We start from the raw sequence: 25,745 nt of genomic DNA on the forward strand, positions 1-25,745 counted from the left end.
TCCTCAGGTAGTCTGTATCCTGGTATCTTTCCCTGGAAAAAGCTGGAAAATGGAGCCAGGAAAGCATTACATGTGGATGAAACCTCAGGGGTTTCAGGTCAGCAGGGATGAAAGCCGTAAGTCCCCGGCATCCGGGAGAGCCTATAGGCCACTTGGTACTAATCCGGTGCCTGATACGTGTTTGAAGCAGAAGCTCAATAAATACAGAAGTGAATGAAGGAAACCAAGCTCCAGCAGGAGACGTTTAGGTATTAGCCAGTAGGCCAGGAGAGGTTTTCAAGAGAGAGGGAGATTCTGGGGGGCTCCTAGCATCCTGAAATCACTACATGAATGCAGCATCAAGGGGAGGCCTGGGGGGGAGGGGATCAAGATTTTTGCTGCATCAATAAGAAACATGCTGGCTTCAATGTTCCTACCACAAAACCAGACCCGGCAACTGGGAGACCATTAGGAACATTGTTCTGATTCATGTGGTCTCTTGTGGTTTTACAACCAGCAAATTAAATGAATTATTGGGAAAAAAAATCCTCTAGGAAACAAATAATGACACCCCTTCTCCCCAAGTAATCTGTTTCTCTCTACCATTAGAGAAACTGCTGCGACTTTGACAGAATTCTTAACATTATTTATATCTCGAGCGATGCATTATTTTAATCCAAAAGAGAGCAGTAGGCAAAAAATCGAATTTCTTTGAGGACAAGGGTCTTTACTTAAAATATATGTGTCTGGGCCAGTTAAGAGCTTCCTCTGTGTCACTGCCAGGAATGAGTCACCAGCCAAATGCCCGATCAGTCTTCGTAAACTTATGATGAGCTTTCATCCCAACAAAGCCCATGTTTGTCCCTAGGATACTTGCCTCTCCAGCTACTGGTTAAAGGATCAGTGACATACTTCAAAGATTTTGGGAACAGTTTCTGTTCTTTGTGAAGAGCATTTGTTCTCTCAAAAACAAATGCTAGATTTGTTCATTTGCCCCCAAAAATGAGAGGAACATTTCTTTTGATTGTTTTCCAACCCCACCTCTGCATTTAACAATAGAAAGCCACAGTGCCCCTTTGTCCTGCTGGCAGAATCTGTGAGTAAGCCGAGTTCTAAACTATGACATTTCTGAACCTTGGGAAGTCAGAGTGTTACACCAAAGTGAGGCAGAATTTATTCAGCTAATGACAACGGGCTGAACCTTTAAATTTTCCTAAGTCTACATTCATTCATTGGTTCATTCATTGGTTGAGCAAACTATGCACGTACTGCATGCTAGGCAGTATTCTTGGCACTGAGATACATTAATGAACACAAGAGACAAAAGTTCCTGCCCTCAGGGACCTTATATGCTGGTGGAGGAGACAGATAATAACACAATTACCAGCAAATTATAGAGTTTGTTAGGTGGTAAGTTCCATGGAGAAAAAAATAAAACTAGAGAGGGAGATAGGGGTTCCAAGGTGCATGCGTGTGTGCATGTTCGTGTGTGTGTGTGTGTGTGTGCAGAGGCACAGGTACACTTGCTCACCCCAGGATCAGGAAACGGCTCACCAGAAAGTGATATTTGAACAAAGACCTGAAGAAGAGGCAGCAAGCTTTGGGGACATATGCAGGAAGAGTGTTCCAGACGGAGGGCACCACAGAGCAAAGACCCCGAGGTGGGAGCGTGCCTGGCTTGTTCAAGGGACATCAAGGGGCCAATGTACCGAGAGCAGGGTGGAGGGAGAGGAATAAGAGTGAGGTCAGGCTAACGGCTTTGGTTCTGCACAAACTTAATTAGGAGACAGAAAAAAGTAAGTAAAGTCTAGAATGAAACCCCTGATAATAAGGAGATAAATAATAAAACTAAATGCAAATTTAAATAAAATGCATGTTGTAAAGCCATATTTTACTACTAAAGATCATATTTAAAGAAAAAAGTAGATATTTATCATGATCACTGTCTAAAAGGCATCACTGAAATGACTATAATCTAAGCCGGTGGGAGAGTGATGAGTAGACAGCTTTACCGTGTGGCGATTTAAGGCATTTGTGTCACAGGCTCCTCCAGCCAAAAAAGAGAAACCCTGTGCGTGGAATTCTGCTACTTGAATCTAATGATAGGATTTAATTTCTCATTCCTTTAGAGCTTCAAGACCATTTATTTTCCAGATTCTTCTATTAAACCATAAACACTGGGTCAGGATGGGAAGGGGACAGGGAAAAAGATGAGGAAGTCACATGGAAAGCAGTTATCAGGCATCTTCTGAGAAGCAGCGACAGCTCGCCGCCCTTGAAGCCCTGTGTGACTACAACATGGCTCGGCTTCCTGTGGAAGAGCTCCAGGAGGGGAGAGGTGGGATGGCAGGGCGACAAGGTACAAAAAGCAAGATTTGATTTATGACTATTTCCACTAAGGTGGACAAATGTCATACCTCTGAGCAAACCACACTGACACTAAAATTTCAAGAACTTTCTTCTCCAGATAGAATCAGCCACACAAAAGATAAGAAGAATGCCCGATACGACTATAATACTGTGCCACCTTGTAGCAGGCGAGCAACCCTAACTGTATTCCATTATTTGGCCTAGAATTTTTTTCTCTTTCTGTAGCACACACTTATTGTACACAGTGTGCCTGAACATGGAACGGATGTTTAGAACCACAGTGCAGTGTAACAAGCTTGACAGCCTTCAGATTTATTATTTGATACGAATGGGTAGCAGGGTAATAGATTACACTTCCATATGAGACCTTATTTGTCATGTCCTCACAGCACATTGACCAGAACTCCCGAGGCCACGGGCTTCCCTTATCAACTCATTAAGTATTCCAGGGGGCACATCTCTTGCCCAGGCAGAGGTGTGGTGGCGAAGCACACATGCTCTGGAATTAGAGTCTCTTGGTTTGAATTCCTGCTCCTCCATTTACTAGCTGTGTGTCCACGGGCAATGTATTTAACCCTGTACCTCAGTTTCTTCATCTATCAAATGAAGGTAATAACAGGCTGCTGAGGAGATAACATGAGATAAAACATGAAAAGTGCTTAGAACATGTGTAGCACATAGAAAGCCTCATAAAAGGTAACTCTTAATACAGTAGAAGGTACTGGTTTTCAAAATAGGTATCACTGGGAATATTCAATCTGGCTCAATATTAAGGTATTACTGTCTACACACAAACTTAATCCTTCCCCAAACTTCTGTTGATATTTTTTATAGGCATAGGCTAAAAAAAGAAAGAAAGAAAAGAAAATCTGATATAAAAAATTACTGCTTGGGGCATATTTGAATATTCTCAATTGTTACTATAACACTGTGTTAATTTGACCTTATTAAATATTGAAGGAGGGCCATCACCATTGGTAAGACATTAAAATATATTAAATGAGATTACACTAATTTGTCTTTATGGAATACAGACGCTGAGAGGATCCCAGATGCTATTTTTACAATAAACATCTATTTTCTAAAAAGGCCATCATGTCATATATGTACATATGCCAAGAAGACAGAGAAGCATCAGACAAATGCATCCCCGCGTAAGTCAAGAACCTTTGAGAAAATGATTTGTCTCCATGTTGTGCTAAACTAGGGGCAACAGGAACAGGTCAAATGAGGCGTTCCGAAGAAGAATGGGAAATGTCTACCCTGCGTGAGGCACAAAGATCAAGAGGAAATACAAGTTAATAATAAAGGAACCAGGCAAAGTTGATATCAGATCTGGCTTTACAACCTAGAATTTCTTTATCTTCTTTTCTAATTTATTATAGGATAAACTGTGGTAAGATAAATATGGTAAGAAACTGTGGTACTGATTTTGTGGCACTAAAATGTTTATGAATCAACAGAAACTCAATCATGAAAAGAATGTTTTTAAATTCAAATACATTTGATCAAAATATAATACTATCAACTCAGAAACAGAAAATCTTTGAAAAATAGTTTTACTTTCCACTTTACTCAGGAAACAAATTTTACTTATATTGAATGTATATTTTTATAGAACTAAATTTCAATGACTCATAAATTCTCATTAAAAATAATGCCTTATAAAAATAAAAAAGGAAACAGCACAATATTCTCTGTATTGCATAAATAGAGCTAAAATATTTAATTATAGTGAAGAAACATACAAGGCACAGCTACATAATACCAAGAAGAGGAAGGATAATTTTGATAAGAAAATGAATGTAAATTGTAATGAACTCTCTACCATCATTTGCAAAGAATTCTATATAATTTGAACAATTTAAAAATAGTGCTATTGTATATCTTAACAAACATTTCCCATTCCTTTTATCCGGAAGCAAATTACAGACAGATGATAAATGCCATTTCATTACAGATGCCAAAGTGTGTTATAAGCCAGCCAGATTCAAAACAATGCAAGTCAAATGTGGCAAACAAACCAGAAGGGTTTTTTCCACAGACAAAATGTATAGAAATTAAAATAAGTATTAGATAGTTTTCCAGAAAATCTGTTCCACGGCCCACATGGATCACCAATATAACTTCTAGGACAACAGGAGCTAATGAAGAATTGGGACCAGGCACCTGGGACGTCATTAGCAACAAGACTTGGCTGGCGGAGCTGCCGAAAGAAACAAGCAGGGTGCCTTCATCGCACGAACCACATGCCGGCTTTCTGCCTCATCAAGAGTTCTGGGATAAATGAAGGGAGGGCCAAGGCGGACTGGGGGATTTTGTTCTCCCTATCCTACGTACATGAGAAGTAGAAGGGAAAGGAAATAATTTTTCTCTTTTTAAAAAACTACAGTTCTTTTCCATTTGATTGATTGAAGAGAAGATGAATGGACAGCGGTACGAGTTTTGATTAAGAAATACCTAGGAGCTCAAAATGAAAAATTTATGAATATAAATTATGATTTGGGCATTTAAAATTATGATTTGGGGCATTAATTATGCCAGAATTTGTCCATAAGTACACACGAATTCCCTCTGCAGCCAAGGCATCACTTTAGGACAATATTTCTGAGACTTGTGATTCATCTTTGTACACGCCCTACGGTTACGCAGTCTTTCATCTAGAAATCTGAAAGAATTATTAAAATGGAAATGTTTCATGGAAATACCACCTCAATCATTTGGCATGTGTCTCACTATCACCCTTTCCAAAGAGTGACCATAGAACAAAAAACCAACCCTGAACATAAGAGAAACAGAAAGAGAAACAATGCAGTTCTTTCCCCTTACATTGGACTCACATTTGTCTGCTGAGTAATAAGGACCTATTGTCCCGTTATTGCTTCAAAAAATGTTTCCAGTGACCCTTGGGAATGTTATGTACTGTTTTGCTTTATTTTTGCCCCCGGCAAAAGTGTCTTTGTTCAGATCACTCTTTGAGAAAGTCATTTCAGTCTGAAGTGTGTACATTCCAGGTCCTTCGGTTAATAAGAGTTTTTGACCTTTTGGATTCTATGGCCAGTTCGTCTCTTGGAGATAACTGATGGCACTGATTCGACTTGCCTGTGCTCCCTGGGAAACCACCCCTCTTCTTCAAATAAAGTGTACTAACTCTGAGGACAACCTGGGAGGACCAGTTATCATGCAGCCAACCCAGTTCTCTGCGTTCCAGAAATGGAACTCAACTAAAGCAGAGATATCTCAACTAAGAGTATATTCATGGAATAATGGGACAAAGCTCAGCTAAATTTAAACAAAACAGTGAAAGGCAAGGGGCGCTGTTCTCCAGCTGCAGCTTGCTTGACCCCCGGCATCTCTTTTGCCTCTGTCCACAGCTACTCTCCTAGTTATGGGATCTGAGGAATTATGCATCTACCACAGCGAAAGTTTCCACTTTCCTCATCTTCAATGTGCTTCCACTGAATTTCCCTAAAATACCGATGCCAAATTAACTTCTCAAAACAACAGTGGGCACACATCACTTCTCACTCAGAATTTAATGGGCTCATAACTGAATATAACTCAAACTCAGTACAGTATATTCACAATCAGACATATTTCAGACTCAACATAGTCATGACAGAACCCTTTATCTTCCTCTCAAAAGCAGTCCTGCATTTTCTATTCCAGTCAGCAGCATCACCATCCACCCAGTCTCTAAAGCCAGAGGTCAGGCTTTGCTTTCCCGCATTGTTCATTCCCAATTGGCATACAGGTCCACTCAAACATACTGTAAGCTGTCTCCTTCTCTGTAGCCGCTCTGCTAGGCCCCTGGGCCGGCTCTCTTGCTCCTTATCTTATCTCTTGCTTCCTACGGTTCCCAGCTTCCATTTTCACCCTTCTATTCTACATAGAGTTGCCAGGTATTTGTTGTAAACTCAGATCCCTTACTCAAAACCCTGGAGTGGGATCCCACAACCTATCCCAAACTTCTGCCCAGACAACACTCCCCAACCTGCCTTCTCAGCACCTCCAACTTCTCCACCCTCAGTCATATCAATGCACTCAAAGTGTATCGACTGCCAGGCTTCAAGTAGGATCTGGTTGCCTCCACTCTCCCACAGCTGAAACATCCTTCTCCATGTCTACCTGGAAGATGCCTGCTCATCTTTGATGTTCTTTCTCAAGGATTGTAAGAGTTGTCAAATTTGCCTTTATATCACCATTATACTGTTACATATACACATACATATATTCATATATATTATTTTTACCTTTTTTGGACTAATTACATTATATTGCGATGATTGTGCTGAATACATTTCACGTGCAGCTTGCTTGCTACTCTTTGAGGATGTCTGAAAGAAACACGGTAGCTCATTTCTTCATAAGTGAATAAATAAATGTTTATTCATTCATGAAAAAAGGAAGGAAGGAACAAACACCTCTCCAAAACCACCCTCGACCGCTTCTCAGGTCTACTTTCTGCCTTAAATTGGTTTACTTATTTTTGCCTCTTGCCATGCCAATACCATGGTTATCTCCCTCCCTCCTCAAGACTTTGCCATTTCCCCCACTGTAATGTCTACTCTTTTTAATTTCATTTTCCTGAACTAGTTTTAGAAGGATTCTTCCTTCAATGATCAGTTCAAGTCCAAACGAGTCATAACCCTTGTCATTCTCCCAGTATCCATTTAGTGGTCACCACTCCTTTGAACTCTCAGAGCGCTTTTAGCCTATTTAACACATTTAACAGTCAATAATGCTGCTCTATGCTCTCTTTTTATGTGTATACCTAGTACATACATGTAGACGTGAACGGTCGATTTAATGTCTATAACTAAAGAGTGTGAGCCACTGAAGGGTAAGAGCCATGCAGACTGCACCATTAGAAACTCTCACAGTTCCCTATACACAAGAAGCAATCAATAACGTTTATCAATGACGATGATCACCATACAGGCACTTACGTAGGTCCCATAAATTAGCATTTGATTTATATTAATGAAACCCAAATAACTCCAGAATAAACTTTGATCTATAGTCAATAAAGTGGTGAGGTTCTAGGTTTGAGGACGGGCAATGGTCCCACAAGTCACTCAGTGGTTACTGAACTCTACTTGTGAAGAGCTGTGTCTGACGCTCAGCTAAGGACAATCTGTTTTATAAAAGCACGTCTTTCAATTGTTTACACTTTACAACAAAGATCCTTCCATGCCCTTTCTGTGTCCATTGAATCACTTACTGGATCAAGCTGATACAGTTCAGTGATAAAAATAATTTGGACAGAATCAGAAAGTCCATTCTAATGTAGATATTTAAAATCTACCTCCTCACTGGACTTGGGGGTTGCTCTACAGAAGAAACATCCTAGCGTTCAAGAGTGTGTTTTCAGGAACATGAAAATGTCTATAAATCTACCATAAAGCTGCTCTGGGCAATCAACAACCATCAGCGACACCTGGGAAGAACCAGAGAGAAAATTAGCAGGAAGTTTTCCCTAGAAATGACTTCTGATTTTGGTACATAACAAGTATTCATTTCAATTCAACAAATATTTACAGAGCATTAACTAAGTACTCAGGATGGTACGAGAGGCCATCTAAGATGTATTTATTTTTCCATACTCCCTACGGCAAGAAAGCTTTTTAAGGACCTTCAAAAACATATACCAGCCAAATAATTTGTTATTTTGCACAACGAATCAATTTGAAGACTTTTTTGGTATTAAAGAATATCTGTAGTTTTCTCTATAAGAGAGAAATGTTACGTAACGAAGAAATTTTACAGGACACCTGGAACTTAGATGGATATATTTTCCAGGTCATTTGAATAATTTAAATATGGTAGTTTTGTCTAGTTATATTTGTCAAATTCTTTCTCATTTTTTTTTTTGGCCCCAGGGAACAAAGCCACTTAGGAAACTCCATTAACTATGCATTCTCTGTGCTTGCTGACAAAGAAATAAACGGTAACTTGCAGAAAGCATCTCCCCTGCGCTCCTTCTCCATGTGGCTTGTTCTCTGCCTTCCATTTTCTCCTTTCACAACCTGTTCTTCTGGCCTTCCCTTCACCAGGCTAACAGCTTCTGTCAGCGAGGCTTTTATTCGGTACTGTAGCAAAAGCTTTGCAGAAAAACGGATTAATCATGTTCGCTGCTTCTCTTTGTTTACCCCTTCAACTCCTGCAGAATTCAAGCAAACCGAGAAAACGCACGTCTAATCACAAATGTGAACTCCCTCGTAGACAGTTATTTTGGGGCATTTCTCTTGTAAACATGTCACGTAATTAAAGGTTCTCTAAAAATCAACCAAGATTAGTTTTCCAAATACGTCTTCTGCATCAAATACATAATGATTTAAATACTATTCTGTGTACCTCGAGCTCCAAAAGAGAAGCTTATGTATACAAATGCCAAGGAAGTAATTCAATATTTTACTTTTTAATTTTCCACAAATATTCCTTGTGAGACAGACATAACCGAGCATTTTAAAGTAATGGTAAATTTAGGGTTTAGATAGCATTATTCAAATAACAGAAGTCTTGTATTCTATTGAATGGCCTTGTCACTGCTAAGTCTAAATGGAATGAAGAATTTTCACTCAAGCCTTAGCCTTCAAAATATCAGAATGCCATCCTTCACCATTGATTTCATGCCAATAATTAAATGGGATAAATATTGGTGACTTCATCCCTTCTTTTCATACAGTAATTCTCGAATATATAACAGTTCCCTCTTGTTCAGGATGAATTTGTTTTCTTTGCTTTTCCCAATGTTAAAAGTGGTTTCTCTGAATAGCACTGATGGTTTCTTCTGTTAAAATGCTATAGTTAGGGCCTCAAGACACAGCGGGCAACACCATCATCCAGCACCACGGAATCATTTCCTCTGTGCTCGATGTTCTCTCACCATTTTAGAACGTGGCTTTCTCATCATTTTTGTCATCTTGTTGAGAATTCTAGGGTTGGAACGTTTTAAAAGTAGCAGTAGAATTCCTATGTCTCAAATAACAAGTAGAAGATGCTAAACAAATAAAAAATCAAACTTTGATCTTTTTCAAACCACTAGCCAGGCAGAACCTCATCAAGATGGGCCTTTTTAGAAACAAGCAATGAAAAAAAAAAAAAATAGGTGGTTTAATGGGAATTCGTAATACAGCAAGAAAAGTCACAACCCTGAATGCAGCGGACTGGAAATGGAATTACCCGGGCTGGGCTGATGGGAATCCCTGCCTCTGGGAAGAGTGGGTTTCCAGAGGAGACGCCAAGTTCACCAGGCCACTAATGGACAGGCCATTTGCATAGCTCTTCCTGTATTATTCAAGTAAAAACTGCACTCTGTAAGTATTTTTAGTTTTTTCTCTTTACAGAAACTTTGAGAAGAACAAAAATGAAAGTCAGGACAGGCTATCCACAGGACAGACAGATGGCACCGACATTTACATTTAGCCAAAAGAACATTCCTTCTATGAACTCCATAGTTTACGGAGTCCTGCTAGACTATAGCGTAGAACACTTTTATGAGCGGAGAACACTTCTGTAAAAAATCTGCTAGATCTCTGGTTTTACTTATAAGGCCACTGGTGTGAAATATGCACCCAGAAGATCCATGTGCAAATGGGCCCGTGTGAGCCGCACAGCAGCCGGTGAGGAGGCTCTTCCGGCACACCTCAGGTGCAGGCGAGGCTGAAGGAGGCACGGCAGGAACACATCAATCAACACCTCCAAGAATGCATTAATCAACACTGCCACATCGGCTGGCATGCCCCATTGTCTAACCATGCTCGCTAACGAATGCGAGGCAGCAATATGAATACGAATTTCCACCATGCTGCAGGAAACAAAACCCTTTTCAGCACTGGCCCCATGCACCATATCCGACTCGACTCTTTCAATAGAAATGATTCCCTCCTGTATTCGCACTAGTTTATGGACTTGCTTTCTGCCACAGTCAATCAGAAACAAAGACGCTTTCCAGGCCAGCTAAGTTTGACAAAAGCTGTAGAAATGCCTTCTGCAGATATGAAAACTTGAACCCTCCCAAGGGATTTTTTCTTTGCCTTACAAAACGAACGCTGTTGTGAAAGGCAAAATAAAACAAAACAAAGAAAAGCAAAAAGAAAAAGAAGTGCAAGCATTTGTGTATGCAGTCAGATGTGACAGCAACATACTGCATTACCAGCAGGGGCCCTGGGCCTGGCCTCCTGCTCCACACTGGGCTTCATTTTCCTCCTGGGTAGTTCCCTAGATAACCCTCCTGTCAGGATTTGACTCCCTCCAAAAGCAGCCAGGGGTGAAATGTCCAGATGCTGGAAGGAGGGCATCTGATAAAGAACCCATAGAGCCGAGACCCATGTGTCTATCTTTGTGTATACAGAGTTATGTGGACCGGCACATTTAAGGCTTTCCAGCATTATCAACACTCAAGAGTATCTCACTCAGTAGGTTATGGGGCACAAGGTTCAATGAATATTGATTTTGGTCATGAGAATGCTGAACATAAAGATCATAATTCTGAATGAATAAAGGATGCCATTTATAATGATCATTTTGAATAAGCTTCCTCTCAGGGGCACAGTTATTTCAGTAGAGGTTGTACTTGCTGGGAACAAGGGTCACAGGGCAGTGGCTCCCCTCTTGGGTGGCACAGTTCTAGTCGTTTCAGTGAACTCCCAAATTAAAGTCCATGGCCCACCAATCTAGTCTTATCTCATCAGCAGCTCTAATTCTGGTGACCCTAGAAAACACTTAAAAGCTACAAGCCAAGACTGCAGCAGGGCAAACAAACCTGATCCAGTAAGTATCTAGAAAGAGCTATCTGCAAAGGTCACTGCATCAGCCCTTGGGTGTGTAAATGCTAACTTGATCCACATTTCCTGTACTGCAGTGACTCAGGCAATTTTCTCCTTCCAATTCCAAAGCAGAGATTCCTTCCCACTAGACCACAGTGGGAGGAAAGGGGAGGGACACGTGCAAGTTGCAGGATGCCTTCTACGGACTACTAGCACTAATTGCTGCTGCCACGAAGACATAATGCCACCTTTCTCATCACTCTCTCACCCTGGCACAATCACCCACCTCCCACTACCTCCCAAGAGAGAATGCGGATGTCATTCTTCAGATACCTTTCCACTGCTCTTTCTGAGCCTTCAGAGACAGCTACCAAACTGAGCAGCCCAGTACTGGGAGGGGATAGGGCGGGTTTCCAAAGAAAAATGGTTATGTCCCCTAAGAATTATGAGGACAGGATGCAAAGGGCAGAAAGGACTTAATCAATAAAGGCATCTCAATCACGGGTGCCATCATAACTCAGAGATGAATATCAGGAAGTGTATTATAATTCAACCTCCCTCAGAAACCCTGTACATGGGATTTAATATGCTTCCATCTGACCCTAGGTCACAGAGGGCTACTTAGAGTCCACATGGCAATGGACAGCTGAGCAGTACACCGAGATGGAAGAACAGAATATTCATCTCTCTCATTTGGCTTCCAGGAATGCTGGACTTCGGTGGCGAGCAGTCATTCCATGAAGACGTTTGCCATGATCACAGTGGAGGGACTGCCCAAGTGTGCTAATGTTTCAAGAGACGTTGCTGAGTTGAAATCTGGAGCTTGTCCCCATCATATGTCAGAGTGGAGAGGGAGTAAGTTAATAAGCTTAAGAACAGATCGTTCTGGTTTTCTATCTGATTAAATACCCAATCAATTTTAACTGGTATAAAACAATTAAGAGATGAATACCCTTTGCCTAGTTTAGATCCTTGTCTTGGTTTTTGTAAGTTCTAGGCTTCCCAGGGTACCTGTTTCTATTTATGAGTCTTTGATCTCTAGTTTCATGAGGCGAGTATTCCTTTTATGGATGACATATGTCCCCTAGATTTGTCTGATGTCAAGTAACACGAGATGAAACTTCTCAGCTTTAAAGTGATCTTGTAGGACAAGATTTTGATAGATCTCTTTACTGCTAAATAGTATTAAAAACAGTAGTCCTATTAGGGCTTTGTAATAAAATATTGATTCACATTTACAAATCAACTTAATTCTAAGATAAAGACTTTTTACTGTTGTCAGTTTTACGACTATCTACTCAGAATATAATTACCATTCTCCTAAGATGTATGCATCATTTTTAAAAGTTAGTACTATGAGTCCAAGGGAAAGGAGAACTTTCAAATCATCGACCAAAAACTATCACTAAATAACTCCCATAACCATCAGATTTTCCTTTTCATATAGCTTCCCAAATGGGAACACGCCTTAAGGTGTAGCATGGGCATGATCTCTCTCAGGCTCATTGTGGTTCCAGCTAAGACCAACCTAACACAAATGTAGCCAGAGCTGAAAACCGGTTATATAGAGGGATTTTGGGGTGTCCGCCCTTCTCACTCTGGGGACTTACTGAAAATCTGCCACTGGCTGTCTTGCATTTTAGCTTAAGGCATTCAAGCCAGGTAGCAGGCAGATATTCTCTGCAGAGAACGGACACATTAGTGCTAACGATGAATGTTTTTATATGCCACCGGACATGGTGGAGGTAGCACTTTCCAGAGAGGAGGATGTGGGGGTGGGAGTGGGGGGTTGCAAACCACAGTTCTGGCTGCTCATGTCTTTTGGATACCACAGTGCACCAGTGAACGTGGGAAAAACTACTCAAAACTCTGAGTAGCTACAGCAAAACTTATTCTAATGTCAGAGGCTGAATTCTTGAATAGCCTGGGGACATTCTAAATACAAGTGTGCTTTAGAATTTCAGGAAGTTTCAGGGAGGCTTTGTGAAACGGGAAAGAAACGAAGACACTCAGTTCTGAGTTTCAACAAGATTGAATCATTCCCAAGGATAAAATGAGATATTTTAGTGGCTCTAAGAGTGACTGAAAACTAAAAGTTCACTTTAGTCACTTAACAAGAGACTAGTCAAAAAGATCAATGAGAAGAATGTAGGGTGAAAGGTAGAATCGAACCTTTTCACCTGTTCCTCTAGAAGATAGAGATTTTAAGTCAAATAACTCTCACACAATGAATGAAAGAGAAAAGGATGCAACTAGCCAGGAAAACTCCCTTAGGAACCACCCGGGGGCACCCTCAAAAGGAGGAAAGCATCCAGTACTGAGCCCCACTGCTGCCACCTGACCTGGGGTCCTTTCGCTGGTCTTGTCTCCCTGTGTTTTCCCCTTTCTCTAGAAACCACCATTTACAAATCAGCTCCTGGACTTGCTGTCTTACTCCCTCTCCTCAGTATCACACGGGACATTATCTACAGAAGAACTTGTCATAACTTATGGCAGATACTAGTGTTTTATTGGTAGGCCACTTTACTTAAACCATTACTACTAATTCCTAACAACTGAGATTTGGTATGTATAGGCTTCCGTGTCCATGTCAGAATGGATGCATCTTACCCTTGCACTGCTTTACTCAGCAGGTGTTCCTTATTTTATAAAGTATGGACACTCGTTGGAGAGCATGTGTATAGGTATAATCAAAACTTTATACAATAAGTCATTTTACATTAACTAAGGGAGCTTCCCATTAAAAGAGCATTTATACAAAATGAAGGCTCTTTTGGTCTTGGTCATGATTACCCAACTCAGCAATTTTTGCTAGTCTTTACTAATTTTCACTTTGCAAGAACTCTTCAAGCAGAACAAAACGTGTGCTATTTGATTTACAAAGCAACGTTCTTCGTTTCCGGGTTACCGATTTGGGGATTTCTGCTGGTACTTCGAAACACTGTAAGAATTAGTCAGTCATATGAAATCAGTTTCAATATAACACAATGGAAGCAGATTGAACTGAGGCATGAATCATTTCCTCTTAAGCACAAAACTACATCTGAACTAATCTATTTAAGAATTCTCGAGGACAAGGGACAACATGCTTGGATTTCACTACCTCAAGATCTTGCCTACAATCTTCTTTTCTTAATTAAAGTCTATGAGAGTTTCTTTATTTGCTAAATGAAACCAATGAAGCAGAGGACTAAACGTCTAACAATCATGCTCTCATAAATTCCTTAAGAAAGCCATTATTGGTGGAGATACAGTTCTCTGAACTGTGTTCCAGATCTCCAAGTAAGATATTTTTCATCAAGTTCAATGCTATAATAGTTGACCTTTAAGAAGGCAACACAGGTCTGGCAGAGTCCATGCTACAGCTGATAATTCTGAATGACACGAACGGGAAGGAGGTGGGCACGGGGGTGGGGAATGTGTGTGGGGGGGTATGTTCAAAGCAGAAAGCACATATCAAAGGGATATTTACACTTTCCAAACAGACTTTTGTATTATTTGGATTTCACTGTGAGACAAGAAAAATCATGTAACGATAGTAAGTTCTTGGAAGATTTTTGATATATGATTGAATCAAAAAGGAAACTCCGTTCTTGTAAATCTGTAATTCCTTCAGAAACATACTGTTTACTAGCAGTTCTTTTATTCTTCTGTCTATTTTCTGAACTTTATGATTCATGAGTTAGTTAAACAAAAATCTTATTACTATGAAAGGGCGTGAAGGGCTGGTTTTCTTCCCTGTGTATTTGATCCATCCTCTTTGACAAGCAGTACGATTAATGTTTTTGCATCTACATTCCTAGTCCCTGTCTTTTATCATACTCTCTGGATTGAAAAATAGTAAATAAGGCAATAATATTACATAATCACATCATTTTATGGTACAATCTCTTCTTTAGCTACTAACTAATTTAAAACTTTTAAGAAGACAAACTCTGACCTTTGAAGAAGGTATTATCTGAAGAAGCTGTTCTTCCTTTTGATTCTTTAAGCCAAAAGTCTTCTTAGCATTGCTCTGTGGGTTGAAGAGTGGGGGGAAACGTTAACAAGACATTTATCGTCAATCACAGTAGGTTATCAATACATTGACTCCAACTGACTCCCTGAAGGGAAACACAATTACAGGGGGAGGCCTCCAAGGAAAGACAAATTCTGAATACATTTGCCAAAACACATCTCTGCTGGTTTCAATCAGAAGTGACAACAGAGAGGAGACTAAAACTCTGGTGGCCTTCCTCTTAAAGAATCGCAGTGAAGGAGTCCCATCTGTTCTTTCATTTCAGTTTAGGGAAATACAGGGTTTTTCGTAACGCATGTGTACAGTGTGGCTAAAATACTTCCTTGCTGTGGGCTTATTATTATTACTTAAATTTTTATTTAGTGGAGTAGGAATTCTTTTGACTATGTTTGAAAGGCTCCAAGTTTTCAATGAGGGTCTCAAAGAGCTGATGGGAGGAGCCAAGCGCGAGCGGACCCACCTGGGCCATGACAAAGGCTCAGCTATGGATGGCCCCAGGGCTTGATCATCTCCAGCTCTCCTCTCCTCAGCCTGAATGTTTCCTTTGCAAATATTCCAGCTGAGAATTAGCCAGAAAGGGACAGCACGGACGGGGAAGAGAACAATCACAGCTGAGCCTATCACGTTTCATTTTTTCAGACAACCAATTCAGTGACACCCCCAGTTTTCTAAGGGAGGATTTGTGGCGTTTTGGACTTTGGACTTTAGGAAACAGAAGTCATACTATCAACCTCTGAAAAACCTTTCAGAGAAGAGAAACAAGCATCAATTCAGGAGCTCCTGGCTGCACTCAAATATTAAGACAACTATCAATTGCAAAATGATTCCATTAACAAAATATAAAGATGCACAATCATCTCAGATGTTTTAGTTTATGCCCGTATTATGAAATATTTTCTGTACTAAATTGTAAAAAGCTTTATCTTACTTACATGTAAAACCACTCAATAGGTTTTCGTTGGCTCTGATGCAATGATATTTTATCAGGACAAAATGTTAATGTTGTAGAGGTTAGTGATTCTTCCTTGGAATTAAAGCCAATTTTAGAGGAATCAAGGTTTTCTGTCCTTGTCACTCAGTTCCCACCTTTAAAAAACTCTCTAGAAGTGTGTAGGAAAGAGTCTATAAGAATTTGAACTATGTCTACAATAACAATTAAATTCAACAAACATATTGAACGTTTAATATGCATCTGTCAGTATATTGGATAAATATAAATAAGGAAAAAAGAATAAAACATAAATAAGACCCGTTTCCTACCATAAGGGATCTCAGTCCACACCCTGATGGGAAGAACAGAACTACCACCAACCACCATAAAATGCAGTCTTTCTAGAGTATTATGAGACCACAGAAGAAAACACAATTGATTCTGCAAGGGGGCATCCAGGAAGGCTTTCCCCAGGAGATAACACTTGAGTTGGACCCTAAAGGTGGGTAGGAAGGGCATTCTAAGAAGAGGGAAGAGCAGGAGCAAAGGGATGGCAATGACAAAGTGGGTGGTGTGTCCCCTTTAGTTGAGCAATGAAGCTACAAGCACAGTGATGATGGGGTCAGGGAGTATGGCAAAGAGGGGAGGCCACAGAGGTCATTTGGAACCAGAGTGCAAAGGGCCTTGAGCAACAACCAGTTTATGAGTCTGGACTTGAACTTGAGAACAACATGGACCTATTGAAGGTTATAGGCAAGAGGAAAGAACCCTTGTCAGTAGTAGGTGACTGACTGAGAGAAGGCAGAGATTGGAAAGGGGGACTATTTAGAGGGTGTTTCAATAACCAGTGTACAAGATTCTTGGCTTGTAGGGGTAACCCCTGACTCTTCCCTAAGCCCACATTTGACTCCTCGCCAAGATCAATCAGGATTCACAGATGGAACACTGGTTTGGGGGTAAGAACACGGATTTGGCTGTGATAGTTGATATTACTGCACATCTTTTATTTTATTAATGGAATAATTTTATGAGTTTTGGTTGTCCTAATATGTGGGTACACCTCTATAGGTGAAACTTGATTAGGCCAGCACGTGGATGTGGTCTTGTTTCTTGCCGCTGCATCTAGCCAACTCTCCGTCTTTCCACCATCTCTCTCCCCCAGGGCAGCTCCGCTCTGCTTCTGGCCCTGCACACGTCCTGAGGCAGGTGGGCAGCCCAGTGCTGTCCTTGACACTAGGGACACCCTCCCTCTGAATCCTTTTCGTCTGTTACTGGCTGTGGGCCCTGCATCAGTCTTTCTCTTCACATTGCAGTGTTGACATCTGACATTGGTTTGGGCTTAGGGAATCAGACCCTGCCTAGTGGAACACTTTGTTTTCAGGTCATTCTGGCCAACCTCCCTCAGGGGAAAAGAGCCTGTCACCTCTTCCAGTCTAGTGTAATAGAGCTCTGCACTGGGACTCGAGACCAAAGTCTCAGCGAATAATACATTTTTGCTTTGTCTTCCTTTCTCTATGTCCCCACTACAAGTATCTCCTTTGGGGACCTCATGGGCAGAGCAGAATGTCAGCATTCTTGGGTCCCCTGGCCAAAACATACCACAATCCTTCATCTTCAAATAATCATGGGAAGGCAGATAGGCAACTCAAAAGGATAGCCTGTTCCTTCTTCTCAAAGCCTCTTCTAAAACACACTTCTGCGTATGGTAAAATCAACAGACACTCAGCGAGTGCTTTAGCTTGCTGACCCAAGCTCTTTAGGGGAATCTTCGCCCCAACTATCTGGCATCCTTCATCGTGTTTGAAGCACCTGCACCACATTGCTGGGGAGCTATTGCTGAAAATCTACAGCACGGATGACTGGAGGTACACCTAAATATTGGGAAGTGACTCCATTAAAGATACACATCAATAAAATTAATTTTACTGTAATTTTTACCTGGAAGAGATAAGAGAACTAACATTTAGTGGGCTGCCACTATGTCCCAGACCCTGTGTACCTATTGCAGTTGATGCACCAAATTCTATTACTATCATTATCTCTTTGACACAGAGGCAGAAACTGAAGCAATGAGAGGTTAAATAAATGACCCTAGTCACACAGCTAGCAAGGAAACATCTAGAATACAATACTGCTTCTGCCTAAATCTGAAACTTGTGCTTTTTCCACTTCACCCATGGCTTGTGAGAGAGAACAGGATAAACGTGGAGTGGCAGTGGCTCCTGAGATTTAAGGGGAAGGCAGCAGAAGAAGAAGCTGTCAGAAAGAGTGGCCAGACTGAGAGGGTGGCACGGAGGAAGCCAAGAGATGAGGGTCAGGAAGGGAAAAGGGTGGCCCACAGGATCAAAACCTGCAGGAAGGATGCAAATGAGGAGAACTCAGCAGCTGTCAGTGGGAAGTCCCTGCAGCCCTGAGCTGGTACCACCGCCACCTCCCCGTGGACGACGGTCTCCAGCTCTCAGGGACACCTCCACACTTATCATATCTATTCCCCTCTGCCAAGTATACTTTTTTATTAATAACGGTTCACAAAGAAGGCAGGTAGGAAAATACTACTGGGTATGGTGTGGAAGAAGATGTTTTTGAACATAAATTTTAAAGAGGAGTCAAAGGAATGTGGTTCTCTTGACAAGTTTGAATATTTTTAGTATAATTCAATTCAAGGCAAAATGCTCTTAAAAGAGTACATATGTAATTTTGCATTGGCACGTTTCCCATAGGCATCGTGTGGAAACACTCTTTCATCCCTGCTTACGTGTATTATTGATCAGGCACTGCCTCATTTTTAACCTCCCTCTGAGGATTTAAACCCTTAGGCCTTGGCAAAGACCACCAAAAGACTATGTATTAATTGTATCACCATGTCAGCAATTATGCCAAACATTTCTAGTGAATGGATTTTTGTTACATTCATTACTCTTGCTTTGACAACTGTGTCAATGGGCTTTCATCACTCTGAAACACATTTAGGTCAACAAAATAGGGTAATATATCATTGCTAAGGATTATTTTTCCAATAACAAAGTAACAATTTAATTTTTTTTTTTTTACCCAAATGCAATCAACTTATCCTATTAAATAAAACTAGTCCTAAGTCAAAAGGTCAAGATAAGATCTGGTGTAAACTAAAACAGCCTTCAGAAAAGATGAATAACATCTAGGTGAAAAGTGTAAGAAGCCCAAAGGCCACAGGACACACAATACACCAATTACAATAAAAGTAATTCAATGGTGCGTAAGTATAACATAAAAAAATTCAATAACTCAAGACAGTGAAGACTTGCCTTAGCTACCAAAGGAAAAAGAAAATAATGCATGTCCCAATTGCTCCACAGTAAATTGAACTATTGACTGGCATGAATTTCTTGCAGGATTTTACTTTTTTGGGGTTTTTTGTTTTAAAATGAGAATCCATAACATTTACTACAACTGAAAATCTGTTACTGCAAATGGTATTAAGCAAAAAGTATCAACAAGCAAAAACGCTCAAAATTTCATTTAGTTTATACTCTCTGGCGCAACTGTGAGGACACTAAAAATGCTTACTCTCTGGTTCCGGTGAGGTCAATTTCTCAAAACTGGCCTCATTGATGATATAGTTAAAGGTAGATTACATTAAAACATCAAGCATTTGACCCTTCAAGCCAATTCTGTTTTCAACTGTGACAATTATTTCCCGTTAACACTCTTAAAAACTAAATATGACTGAGAAATACTTTTTTAGAACATCAGTTTTGAAAACCTTCCATGTAACAATAGGTTTATACACCTACATGCACTATTATGTTTTTATGTAGCATGCAAAACTGTCTTGTGCTTTTATCACTATCAAATAAGATTAATTTACAGACATTTTTAATCTCTGGTTCTAGCAAAACTTCAGTAGTATCAAAATCATGGACTAACCCCCAAACTCCTTTTTTCCTAACTTCCTGCCTTTGACATGACCCTTGGACTGAAATTGGGGTCCATTCATACTTATTAAGTGGAGAGAAAAGGATAAACAAACAACTCTATTAAAATTGGCGTTTATCTTTGGTTTCTCTGGGGTATGCCTGTCATCCAGCAGCCTAATTCAGCTTGAAATGGCAACACACCAAAACCATCTTGAAACCCAGTTCTCCTCCTTTCAGCAGCCTATGAAACCAAAAGCAGTTCAAAAAGCAGAGAGTATGGTCTGAAATAAAGCAGGTTCTCCAAATAGTACCTCAACCAGACGGCGTCCAGAGGGGTCCACCTCTATCACAACCTGGCTGGCTGGGGTTTCCAGGGACACACGGTCTTGACTTCTAGCCCCAAGTTTAGCAACAAGTTCAGCCTACCCTTGCAAGACTAATAAACTTGTTGAGACTTGGGACCAACTCCATGACCTCTTAAATGTCAGAGTGGGAGCAAGGCAGAGAGCCATTCTGATGGGGAACTTGGAGGTGAACAAGGGCGCGTCATGCCTTACCTTCCAGAGAAATGAAATCACAAATCCCTTGATAAACCAAATAAAACAGATTGAAGACTGAACACCGCCAGAAGCTTTTGACTGTTTCAAGTGACATCATCATTTGCCACCTTGCAAACATCCACTAGTGAGCAAATTACACTGACCTATGGCAGGTTGGATATACGCCATCTTACTGTCTGTCAGTACACTGGCCATCACGCTGTCACAAACACTATTGTAACATTTCATGATACAGAGTACATAGCACATTTCATGGTTTTATTGGAGGAGTTGTCATAAAAAGAAACTTAGAAATCCAGTGTGCAGTAACGGCTAGCTATCAAGGGCCATGCTCCCTTCTGTCAGAGTGGCTGTGGGGAACAGGCTCCTGTCCAGGTCTACACTTCCAGCTCCCCTGGTATCTGGGTGAGACCAGGAGATGTCAGGGAGCTAATCTGTATCATTTCTTTGCCCAGATGTTTAAGAAGCAAGTGTGTCTTTCCTACCCCTCTTGCCTCTCCTCTGCTGGCTGGATGTGGATGCCCAGCGTAGCTTTGGAAGTCACATGACATGGCCTCTGTCCACATAGATCCCTGCAGAGTGACAAGCAGAGATCCTTCCTTCCACGCAAATGGGCTATATTACCAGGACTGGACTGTTATATGAGTCGGAAAGGAACTCTAATTCAGTCAAGTTTCTACAATTTAGGGGTTTGTTACAACAGCTAGCTCCGCTCTGTCTAAGAGTCAGCATGTCATGAACATAATAGAAACCTTAAATTAAATCTATCCCTCACTGGGCCTTTTTCTGTGTCTATAATCTAAGAGGAACAGGTTTAATTTAAAAATATTAGTGTAGTCAGAGCAGCAGAGCAAAAGTGATTAAAGGATATTAAATAAGTCCTATTAGAGACAATTAGAATAACAGCGTTTACTTTGCGTAGGGAATAAAAAGTTTAAAGGAGGCAAGTTAAACTGTCGATAAATATATGAAGGTCCTAAAAATTTTATATGGCAGATAGTGAGCAACTATTTCTCAACTTCACTAAATGTAAACTAAACAAATATAGAAAATTTATGTGATGGTGTATAAAATAACACTGCATCTGGAACATGGGGAAGATTGAAAATACTGTTTCTGAGAGAATCTGATTCAGTAGGTATAGGTGGGTCTTGGAAATCCACTTCTCTACTAGGCAGCCCCAGCAGGTTCTGATGCATGAAGCAGGTCATGGGCCACATCATGGGCAACATGGTGAAAAAGGTCACTAGGATAATGATGGTTAAACAGTGAAATATACCACTTGGTGAGGTTATCAAATGTCCTTCCTAGAAGAAAATAAAACTGAGAAGTTTCTCAACCACAGGGTGGAAAACACATTCTGTCAACAAACATTACAGAGCTCTGGGAATCTAGACAAGTAAGACATGATCCCCATCCTAAAGCAGCTCACAGTCTTAGGAGGGTGACTGTGAACGTATATCCGTGTGTGTGTGTGTGTGTGTGTGTGTGTGTGTGTGTGTGTGTGTGTATAGAGGAGGTGGTGATGCGGAGAAGGAATGAACAAAGATGACCTCTGGGTTTGAACTGGGGAAGACGAAATCTCATCCATGAGTGAGCAGATGTTCCCCAGTGTGGCCCGAGGTACCCCAATCTCCCCTGGGCATCTTTATTCTAGAACACAGCCTCCAGATAATGTTACCATCAACCAAGATATAGACTGAAACGGAGGAAGGGGAGACACAACCCTACTCAAGAATCAAAAGCAGTTCACCTTTACGTATTTTACATATGAAACTTCCAGGTAAAGGGCTGGAAATTCTAAGGCAAACAAAAAAAAAGTTTTATAAAACCACATGGCTATATGGGAAGTTATTATTTAATGGGTAGTTTCAGTCTGGAATAACGAAAAAGTTCTAGAGATGGAGGATGGTAATGGTCACGTAACAACGTGAATGTACTTAATACCATCGAACTGTACACTTAAAAATGGTTAAAACGGTAAATTTTATGTTATATACATTTTACCACAATAAAAAAAAAACACAGCTATAGACTTCCTTCTAACTCTGTAAGTTAGTAAATATAATAGGATATTTGCAGGAAAAAAAGTCAACTTATACCCTATACTCTCCCATCAATACTTTGTGTCCCTGAAAAGTCAGGAAAATAAGAATTTATTTGACAAGTATTTAATGAGCAACTACTATGGCCCAAGCACTGTGCTAGGCACTGAAGATACAGTAATGAACAGAACAGACAAATGCTGCTCACAGAGCATATACCTACTCATCTCCTCATACACTCAGCAAATATTTATTCAATGTCCATTACTTGCCAAGCTCTACGCTGGGCACCGGAAATACAAGGGTGAAAACCCAACAATGAAAACATCAGCCAATCAGACCCTTCCTTGCCCTCATGAAGCTTACAGTCGACTGCAGGAGAGAGATATTGATCAAATAATCACAGAAATGAATCTAGAACATCGACTTTGAAAAGTCATCAAAGCAGAGATGTGTGGAGCTCCTAGAGTGGGTGGTGATAGGAACTGGCTTAGTCAAGGCGGTCGGTCTTCTGAAGGAAATGATGACTGAGCTGAGAGCTGATGAACAGCGTTGGGAAGGGACAGCATGGCCCTAGCAGAGCGGAGGGAAAGGGGGAGTGGCCTCGATGAGGCTGGAGAAGCAGGCGGAGGCCGGGCCACCCAGAGCCCTGTAGATCTTTCGGTCTTTATCTTAAGGGCAATGGGAAACCACTGAAGGATTTTAACAAGCCTGGGGGGAGGGAGAGGAATGATTTGATCAGAAATAATACTTACTTTGCTGCCCTAAGAATTTTTAAATGACCAACTGAAAATGAGGGCCAGAACTATAAGTGAATTCCTATACAGTTGTACAAATAGGTAGAAGTCTTTGAAGCTTTCAGATAAAAGGTGGTGTTTAACATATCAAAGAATTATCACGATCAGATCAAAAATTAGAAATAGCACTCCAATTTTTAATTCTTTAGTGTTGATCAAAACATAGAGTCTCTTAAGGTTTTATTATAAAATCTACTGATGAAGCTGAATGTGATTAAAAGTGAGTCACCTGAATTTAAGCTAAGTAAATTAACCTGCCCACTCTTGATTAACACTGTTTAAAGTGGATACTTTGGGGGGAAAAAAAAAGCAGTGAAACTATTTGATCAAAGAAATGAAGTGTATTAAACTTGACAAAAATGATTACTTAGACATCTTTCACTAACATATAAGGTGACAATGGGACATTTAACTAAATGTTGCAGTATTTTGATTAATATTCAAGAATCTGAATAAAGACACAGATAGCATTTCTTCCTTTAAAATATAGTTATTAACGCTAATATATACCATTGAAAAGGACAAACACTCAGACCGGCATAATGCTGTGGTAACAGCAGATACATAAGGTGCTAAGAAAAACTCCATCTTTTGTATATAATTAGGTTAGCCACATGCTCACTATTTTAATTTATGCAGACTTAAACATTTAATAAGTCAGTGACAGACATTTCTGCATTTCAAATTCTGGATAAAACTAAGAGTAGGAAACATCGAACTTCTAATTGTGTAGTGAGCTGATCTGACCTCTGAACAACATAGTACATTCTAGACTATCTCTCAAAGTTCAGAAAAGTTGTACAGACTTGACCCATATAATTTGCACAATTCACCTTTTCACCAAATTGTCATTGATACAATTCAGAGCTGTCAATTCGTTGTTCTGCTTAAATTATCTTAAGAATGCAACGTATATAGCCAGAAGAATGCTCCCAAGGATGCTTTTATCTACATTTCATTATAAAGTACCAAAGTCTCCTCGATATTCTAGGTCCTGGCGACTACAGCTTATTTGCAGAGGCGTCTATCACCATCACTTTCTGAGATTTAGCCTTATAAAGATCTTAATTTTAAAGTTTAATCTGACTTGATTTAAAACCTAGTAATTTTATTGTTCTATCAATTTACACTTTGGGCTAACCAATTTTAATATACTTGAGTATAAAAACGTTTTTAAACTTCACGTGCAAAGTTCTGATTTTTAAAGTAAAGTGTTAAATGCCTAGTTAAACTGCCCATTGGTATCAAAACTTCCCAGCAGATGTTACAAATAATAAGTCAAATTGTAAAGAAAGAGATAAAAATGAAGCAAACCAGATTTAGGAACAGTAAAGGAGAATGGATGCATTTCCCAAAAATGGAAGGGGAGAAAAGCTTTTTTAAAAAGTTTAAATTTTTTTTTAAAGTTAAAATTATCATTTGGCTGTGCATTTTTTGTTGCTGGCACTAAACAAAACTCACTATAAAGATGAAACGAGAGGAGGTTTGAAAAACTTTCAGACATTTGGATAAAGACGAGAGATTTTTCATTTTCTTTCCGTTTTCAAAGTTGTCAAGTCATTTTTGTTTCAAAATTTTCTTTAGATGCTCTAGTTTTCTAGTCTCTTCTTGATACAGATGTGAACTCACGCGTAGTCGCCTCACTTTTATTTTCCCTCACAAGTTCCTGAGAAGTTGCCATGCTCACTGAACTGAATTGGAGATCTTTTCATAACACTGCTCTGGAAGGAAAAAGGAAGGAACTGCAACAGAAACAAATAAAATGGGTTCCAAATACCACTTTGATGTCACCTCAGTGATGTTTACTCTGTGTTTCCCATAATACTGATTGGCACTGGGACCTCCTAAGGAGGATCTTATCTCCACTGCTTAGCTGTCTATGCAAGCACTGATTTTCAGTTTTAGTTCTAATGAATTTTTGAACCAAAGGGAACTTTGTGGGCAGAAAAACACAATAAAAGGCAAAGGAATTCAGATAGGATTTAAATTATGGCTTGGCAGGACCCCAATCACACCTAAGCCTACCATTATAGATTTCTCCGTAGTTGTATCTGAGTAGAGATTTGACCAGGCCTAATCTTGGTCAATACCAAAATGGCTTTGGGAGTCTCATATCTATCGGTTCTCTAAATCAGTCTCCCAATTTGAGAATTGGAAACCCTGGTCATAGAGAAATCTGGAATACCATTAGTTCCAGGTCACTAACTCAAGTTAAGTCAACTATGAAGCTGTCCATTTAAAAAGAGGTCATCTTTAATGCAACATGACCTATAGTAAATGACCATTATTTTCAAATAAAGCAATCAAATTATGAATTCAATAGCTTACCAGGTGACGTTAGGCAAATTACTTCCTCTATGTGTACAAAATGGGGCTAA

General features: G+C 40.1%; 1 protein-coding gene across 16 annotated transcripts in view; it reads right to left on the reverse strand.

Annotated features, from left to right (window-relative positions):
• NRCAM (neuronal cell adhesion molecule) overlaps positions 1-25,745 on the reverse strand; it is a 253,025-nt gene that overhangs the window by 116,639 nt on the left and 110,641 nt on the right. For 15 of the 16 annotated variants that reach the window (XM_046670446.1, XM_046670455.1, XM_046670451.1 and 12 more), the window contains one exon: positions 15,061-15,135. The gene's annotated coding sequence lies outside the window, so the exon portion shown is untranslated. Of the gene's footprint in view, positions 1-15,060; positions 15,136-16,070; positions 16,176-25,745 lie in introns of those variants that run through there. The other variant, XM_046670441.1, reaches the window with a different exon arrangement.

The sequence above is a fragment of the Equus quagga genome, chromosome 8, assembly GCF_021613505.1.
Source record: "Equus quagga isolate Etosha38 chromosome 8, UCLA_HA_Equagga_1.0, whole genome shotgun sequence".
NCBI lineage: Eukaryota > Metazoa > Chordata > Mammalia > Perissodactyla > Equidae > Equus > Equus quagga.